The following is a 6783-nucleotide window of genomic DNA, read 5'->3' as shown; positions in this document are numbered from 1 at the left end:
TCAGCTTACTCATCTCTTAGGTACCTACACCTATACTTTTCCGCCTTTATTTGTGCTAGTATTGAGGCTTGAACTCAGATCCTTGGACTGTTGCTCACAGCTGGTGTTCTAATCATCACTCAATGCTTCCACCTCTATATTTTGTTGGTGAATTGGAGATGAGAGCCTATAATGTTTGTCTAACCATTCAGGCCTCTGATTTCAGTCTCATCAATATTTTAGAATTACACACATCAATCATGTGATGAGTAGCATCACTATGTCTTTCCACAAGCAACATTATGTTACCTGTATAGAACAAAACTGATGTTGATGTGTACTATCTGAATCATACCAGGCTATAACAGGAAAACCAAGAGAATTTTATGATAACTGGGATTTACTTTTTATAAATCCCATTTATGTATTCAGTTTCTTTTTTTAAATTTTTTGGTCGGTTTTGGGGCTTGAACTCTGGGCTTGGGTGCTGTCCCTGTGCCCTTCCGGTCAAGGTGAGAGTTCTACCACTTGAGCCACAGCATCACTTCCAGTTTTCTGGTGGTATTTATTGGAGATAAGAGTCTCATGACTTTCCTGCCTGGGCTGGCTTTGAACCGTGATCCTCAGAACTCAGCCTCCTGAGTAGCTAGGATTACAGGTGTGAGCCACCAGCACCCAGCTTTTATTAAATTTCTTATGAATTAATGTCTACATATCAGATGAGGGGTTATTTCATTCTCTTTTCCTTTTGTTCACATAAAATGATTGATTATTCTTCTACCTTTATAATAACAATTTATTTTTCCATAGAGGACTGCAAACGTACTGAGGTCTGAGCACTCAAGAATTATTTCTAGCCTCTGAATTATCACAATCTGGTAAACTGTTCCCTACTCAAAAGCCACCACATTTCTTATCAGGAAGTTTATCATGATTTGGAGTAAATAAATCAAATATCTCTGTGATGATATATTTCAGCTTATGTTAATTTCTTTCTTTCTGGATAATTAGAGACAGAAGTCTGCTAGACTATTCTGCCAGGACTGCTTTGATCCTCAAATCTGACGCCTAAGTAGCTGGGATTACAGGTGTGAGCCACTTGTGCTGATTCTGTCTGCATTTCTTAGTCAAGAATATTTCAGTACTTCATTTCCCCTTTTAAATAAATATTACTAATGGTCATAAATATTACTATTGGTAGGTATCCCCATGGAACCCTTTAAGAGGCTAGTTCAAACAATAATGATTTTACCTATTAATTTGGACACAATTTATACCTGTATATTATTGGACCTATCCATCATGTGCATAATTTATCATAATATTTAAATAGAAATTCCTTCAGCCCTTTTTAATATTTTATATTTTCTGTAAAAATATATTGCATGTACTATATTTTTTATTCATTGATATTTTAATTCTTTATGATCATGAAATTATATTTTAAGATTTATGTCTCTGAACTTTTTGGTTTGTATGTTTCTTTTTTGATGAACTTATAGCAAACACTATTATTGGGGCTACCATTATCTCTAATAAATATTCAGAGATTAAACTGACAGTTTGCCTAGTGTTAATTTGACCAGTTGTGTAAGTCGTATTTGAGTTTCTTTTCCATCTTGATATGTTGATGACATGTTCTGACATTTTTTCCACTGGCAAATAATTGTAATATCATGTTAAGTAGAACTAATAATGTTACTTAGTTTTGTTAGCATTCCTAAGGAAAATTTCTACCATTTCCACATTAATAATAATAATAATAATAGTCACATTTGTGGCAGGAATGTTGTTATCATTTATGTTCAAAAAGTGTGCCTTTAGTCAGACACAGTGGCTCATGCTTATAAGCTTAGCTATTTAGGAGGCTGAAATCTGAGGATCACAGTAAGAAGCCAGCCTGGGCAAAAAAGTCCCCGAGAAACTCTTACTTATCTCCAATTAACCACTCAAAAACCAGAAATAGCACTGTGGCGCGAGTGGTAGAGTGCTAGCCTTGATCACAAACATAATCAAGAATAGCACCCAAGCCCTGGGTTCAAGCCCTACAACCAACAAAACCAAAACAAAGAAAACCTGTGCCTTGGCGGGTGCTAGTGGCTTATGCCTGAAATTCTAGATACTCAGGATAATGAATCTGAAGATTAGAGCTGAAAGCCCGCAGGAACAAGAAAGTCCTGACAATTTTCTCTCCAATTACCCAGCAAAAGTTGGAAGAGGAATTGTGGCTCAAGTGTTAGAACACCAGGCCCTGACTTCATGCCCTAATTATGGTACAAAACACACAACAAAAATAAAACTCCTGTCTGTGCATTGAGACACACAATATTTATCAATAGGGAAACAATCAATTGAGTAGATGAATTACAAGCCATTAGGGTGAAAACAATGTTGAGGGTGTATTACAGGACACATAAGTATGATCTACGCTCCCTGCTCAGGTGAGTTTAGATTTAAATACACGGCTTCTTCCTTGCTAGAAAGGCACTTCAGACTCTTTTAGGTTTTGGCTATTTTTCAAGATAGGGCTTAAATTCATGCTCAGTCCTACTTGATTTGTAAACAACCTGCTTGTGTCTCCATGGAACTAGAAACAACAGGCATGCAAGTACTTACTGTGCCCAGCCTTTGTACATTTCCCTCCAGGATAATGGGCAAGACAACCACACCCAGACATTGGTTGAGATGGATTCTTGTGAGCTATTTTTTCCCTGAAGTTGCTTGAAATGTAATCTCCCACTTTCTGTCCTCCAAATGGCTAATATTACAGGATTGAGCCACCATGCCAGCTTATCATTAATTTATATAAAAATCAGACATTTTCATAGACAGCGATAAGATTAAAGGAATTTTAAATATATTTGAACTTACTACTATAAAATAGCTTCCATGAAAAAGAGATTCAGATAAGTCTTGCTTATTTATATCAGTAGATATTTGATCATGTATCTATCTTAGAACTAGTTATCATAAGTAATCTGGAACAAAACTGGCCATGGCTCTGAAGATTATTCAAAGCATGTCTTCAGGTGACTACCACAATTACAGGCTTCATTTTCCCAGGAAGTTTTCTGAGCACTGTGAAAGCATATCTAAATGTTAGCAGCTTGACAGGCTGCACCTGCAAAAGGAATATTTTCTTTCTAAACTGCTATGCTGTAGACCTCATATTAATCTTTTAAAGTGCAATGGAGATTTAGAGTAGATAAAATTGAAATGCATGTTTTCCAGGAGACAGGGACTGAAACCTATTAAGGCAGAAAACCTGAACCATTAATTTTCTTGTAGTCTGTAATGGGAGGCTTGTGATAGAATGATCTCTTCCTTCCAAGATCATTTCCTCGCTCTGTCTGTGTTCCATTGGTGTAATATCGTGCTCTTGATAATAAGTATTTGTACTTAGCAACAAGTTCTAGTGTACATTATAATTCATGGCTGATAAATCACAGCATTTACTCTACAAGAAGTCGTCATGCTAATTTAGGTTGAATTAATATTGAACTTGAACTAAGTGTTCTAGAAAATTTTGAAAAAAATCTGTACTTAGCTCTCAACGAAGAATATTAGACTGTAAATTAACCTTAACAAAACAATATGAACTTGTTCAGTTAAAATATGCATCCTACTTAAGTTTTAAAATGTTCAAGCTCCAAGTAAAAATAATAAAAACACATTTTCATGAGGAAATGAGTGGATAGAGAACTTTTATTGATTAAATTTAGTGCATTACAACTGAGAAGTTGTTTTGAACTGTGAACTCCTAGAGATTTGATAAGACTGTTCCATAGTTGAATGTATTCGGAGACTATGGGGCAATAAAGTTACTTTTTTATACATCGACTTATGATTTCCTTGTGAATTGTTTGGTAGAAAGTTGATGTTATTGATTCTTTTAGAGTAATATATCTAGTGACAAATTTTCTGTTTTCATCTGAACTTTTTATTGTATATTCATTTCTAAGGTTTGCTTCTCTTTTGAATAGAATCCTAGGTTTTAGTAACTTTCAGTAAAGACTATCTTCTGCTAGTCATAGTTCCTAATGGATTATTGAATGTTTCAGCCTGGTTATGCTACTATGACAAGTTATATGAGGCTACATAATTTATGAAGAATAGAAATTTAATCCTCACAGCTCTAGAAGTGGTGACTAGCAAAAGCATAGTGCTGGCTGTTTTAGTGTCAGATGAGTCTCTCTCTCTCTCCTCCCCTCCCTCTCTCTCTTTCTTTCTACCCACCCCCTCTCTCTCTGCTGTCGAAAAGAACCTATAAGACTGTGTCCTTGAAAGGGACAAATATGAATTGTGCACATAATCATAGTATAGGGGATAAAAGAATGTGTGTAAGTCACTTTTCTCTAGCCCTTTTGTATGTCATTAATCTCCACCTCTCAACACAATCACAGTTTGATTAAGATTCACCAGAAAGTTTTGAGAAAGCATATGTTCAAGCTCTATCCTGGACTATTAGCACATCATTTGGTCTTTAAAGGGAACATGACTTTCTTTCTTCCCGTATGTTTACTTTAAAGCATTTTAACTAGGAAACCTATAGGAGTAGTAATTTTATTTTGTTTTGATTTAGTCTTAATTGTACTTTGTGTTTATAACATGATTACATGATTGATATATAAATGGATTTGGGACCATGATTAAATTTTGTGTCTTCAAACATTGCTTCATATCTATTCTTTTCCATTTCTTATAGGATTCCTAGTATGCAGACTAATAATCAATGAATTCTAATATTTCAGTTTATAGTTCTTTATTTTGATGATAGCTTTATCTTCAGGAAACCTCATAATAAGCCAAGGAGCCTCGGGACAAGCAATGACTCAATATTTTTGACATAGATGTTTATTTTAAGGCCTTATTGAAAACTGAGAAAAAACTATATTCAGAAACTTTAAGTTTACCAACATGTCTTTAATATTTTTCCTTTTATTCAATATTTTTCACCCATATACTTCTCACCTGAATTCTGATGTTCTTAATCTTATTTGGTTTGGTCCACTTTTCTGTTAAACCTATATTTTGATATTGATTTTGGTTGTTTTCAGAATTTTTATTTCATTATATTCTAAATATATCCTTTTCTGTGAGAATATACATATATTTGTAGGTATACACAATTATTTCATTTCTGGTTAGCATAGATTGTTTTTACCTTTTATGAAGATAAAAATTATATTAAGAGACCAGAGGATTTGGCAGAGGAGAAGCTGGAGGCTAAACAAGCTCACTAAAACAAGCAGTTTTAGTGCTTCAGTGAAGAGTCCTAGGCTAGAGAATCACAACAAGTGTGCCATCACAGTACAAGGAGTTTGGCCAGAGAAGGAAAATCCAGGCAGCTTGTTCAAGGACACAGATCTGAGCACTTGCCGGTAGCCATGGCTGTGGCAGGTGAGGTGGCGGCTGAGGTGGTGGCTGCAGCCACTGTACATACAGAGAAAGTCTGGGACAAAGGCACCAAAGGCAGCTTGCCAGTGGATTCTACTGATCACCAGTAAGAACTGGCAAGGAGCAGAAATCATCATCCTGCTGATTGCAGACCAGGGACTTCCAAGGAACCAAGACTCTGGCTTGAGTAGAACCCTGACATCCTCACTGCTTCTCACAGACCACAGTGGGAAGGCAGCTCCTCTCCAACCACTGGAGAAGATCTCCATCTTTGATACTGACAAAGCCAGCAGAGAAGCTAGCTCCAACCCAGGCCTTGGAAAAATACAATTGGAGCCATTAGAAGGTCAAAGGAACCTGACCTAACCTGCCAGGCTCAGTTCCACCCAGGGGAAAGTCATCCAGCCCAGGCAGAGCAGGCTCCACCACCAGAGCAGTGACTTTCTTCACTGGGTAAACAGAGCCAGAGGCTGCTCCTCCCTATGGCAGCCTAGACAAACAACTGAAACTCAGTAAACATAACCCAGAGAATGGATCCAGACTGGGCTCTGTGTGTCTCATGAACTAGCCTCTCAGGGAAAAGCTACTATTTGCAGAAAGGTCTCAACCCTACCCAGAATCTACCCTCAACACAGCATCTCCACATGAGAGGAAATAACCATCTTCCTCTTTTGTGATACTCAAAGCAGATCTCCCTGCATTCTCTCAGACAACAAGCCCAGTAACATGAGGAGACTGAAAAACACACTGCTGAATCAACAGTGGGCCATGGAAGAGATTAGTAATGAAATTCAAATTTTCATGACATTCAACAAAAATTAACACACAAATTAGCAGCTCCTCTGGGACACATCAAATGCAGTATTCACAGGCAAAACTTAGCTCTGAGTTCCTACATCAACAAATTGAGAAATCTGAAACCAATAATTTAATGAGACATCTGAACCTCCTTGAAAAGAGCAGCAAGCTAAGCCCCAATCCGGCAGATGAAAAGAAATAGTTAAAATTTAGTCTGAATTAAATTAATTAGGATCCAAAAAAACATATAATCAACAAAACAAATTGGTTCTTCCAAAAAATTAACAAAATTGACAGACCTTTAGCAAATCTTATCAGAAAAAGAAGAGAACACACACAAATAAACAAACTCAGAGATGAGAATTAGAAACATCACCAGAGAAACAACCAAGATCCAGAAATTATAAGGGAATATTTCTCAAACCTTTATACTAATAAGTTTGAGAACCTGGAAGAAATAGAAGATTTCCTAGCAAAGATCGACATGCCAAACCTAAACCAAGATGAGTTGAACCAACATAAGAGGCCCATATCAAGCACTGAAATAGAAGCAGCAATAAGAGATCTCCCATCTAAGAAAAGCCCAGGACTGGATGGATTTACAGCAGA

Source organism: Dipodomys merriami, unplaced genomic scaffold (assembly GCF_024711535.1).
Source record: "Dipodomys merriami isolate MVZ:Mamm:240054 unplaced genomic scaffold, mDipMer1.0.p SCAF_23, whole genome shotgun sequence".
NCBI classification, from domain to species: domain Eukaryota; kingdom Metazoa; phylum Chordata; class Mammalia; order Rodentia; family Heteromyidae; genus Dipodomys; species Dipodomys merriami.
The sequence above is the reverse complement of the archived record's forward strand: the minus strand, read 5'-3'. Positions refer to the sequence as shown.